The 1416-nt window shown below is 39.7% G+C and overlaps 1 non-coding gene across 1 annotated transcript; it reads right to left on the bottom strand.

The window, feature by feature from the left end:
- Positions 1 to 1074: 1074 nt before the first annotated feature.
- Positions 1075 to 1181, bottom strand: LOC141722773 (small nucleolar RNA R71). Its single transcript, XR_012575776.1, has one exon. It is a non-coding gene; the product is annotated as a small nucleolar RNA R71 (small nucleolar RNA).
- Positions 1182 to 1416: the final 235 nt, after the last annotated feature.

The following is a 1416-nucleotide window of genomic DNA, read 5'->3' as shown; positions in this document are numbered from 1 at the left end:
GTTCAGCTTTTGTGAATGTCTGGTAGTATGGTATTCGTGCAACGAAAGTTGGCGTTTATCGGTTTCGTGTTATCTGATTAGTGTCATCACCATTACATGCTAAGGTTAAGAGCGAAAAGGCTATTGAATGAAGTATTTAATGAATTTAGAATCCCATGTTTGTCATATATATTAATTCAACCATTCTTATTCTCTTAGTATAATTGTTAGTTTAATTCTTAGTTATAAATAATCTCAATCTGTTAATCATCTTAGCATTGAATAATAGCCATATCATTGTTGCATAAGTGCATAAATTACAAAGTTAACCTAAACCAGTCTCTGTGGGAACGGATCTGATTTATATCTTATACTACTTGCGAACGCGTATACTTGCGTGAATTTTAGCACATGTTTAGCGACTAACAAGTTTTTGGCGCCACTGCCAGGTACTCGGTGTTAATTTTTAGTTTATGTTTTGTCATCAGTGGTCGTTAAAGTTTATTGACTCGGACATTGGTACTTATCTGTTTCCTTGTCTTATTTCAGGTACTTTAGCGAGCGTGTATGCATACGCGTTCGCAGTCTCATAGGGGAACTCTGGATAATGTCGAGGAAGAAGCTGTAGTGGTTCGAAGGGAAGTTTTTGAGGACAAAGAGAAGATAGAAGAAGAAGAGAAAGTCGAGGAACCATCTTTAGTAGTGATGGAAGATCAAACAGAAATTCCTAAGGCTTTGATGGACTATTCTCAACCTAAGATCAATGATATTCAGTCGAGCATCATCAGACCAGCCATCTCGGCTAACATTTTTGAGATCAAATCAAGGACGATTCAGATGATATAGAACTCAGTTCAGTTTGGGGGTTCTCCTACAGAAGACCCCAACATGCACATCAGGGATTTCATCGAGATCTGTGACACTTTCAAGTTTAATGGTGTGACTCAAAATGCCATCAAGCTGCGACTCTTCCCATTCTCCCTGAGGGATAAAACAAAGTGCTGGTTACATTCTCTACCACCAGGGTCTATCACCACATGGGAGGATCTTGCTCAAAAGATTCTTACTAAATTCTTCCCTATGGCGAAGACTGCTGCAATCAGGAATGCTTTTACTCAGTTTGCTCAGCAAACTGAAGAATCTCTGTGTGAGGCTTGGGATCGATATAAGGAGATGTTAAGGAAATACCCACACCATGGCATGCCTGATTAGATGATTATAAACTATTTCTACAATGGATTGGGTGCTACTTCTAGACCCATGCTCGATACAGCATCAGGAGGAGCCTTGTGGGCCAAGAGCTACATTGAAGCTTATGAATTGATTGAACTGATGGCTGCTAATGAATACCAGAATCCTTCTCAGAGGCTGACTTAGGGAAAAGTAGCAGGAATTATGGAGTTGGATGCAGCAACTCCTATAGCTACCCAACTTAAG

Source organism: Apium graveolens, chromosome 4 (assembly GCF_009905375.1).
Source record: "Apium graveolens cultivar Ventura chromosome 4, ASM990537v1, whole genome shotgun sequence".
Classification (NCBI taxonomy): Eukaryota; Viridiplantae; Streptophyta; class Magnoliopsida; order Apiales; family Apiaceae; genus Apium; species Apium graveolens.
This window is presented reverse-complemented; position numbering and strand designations above follow the sequence as displayed.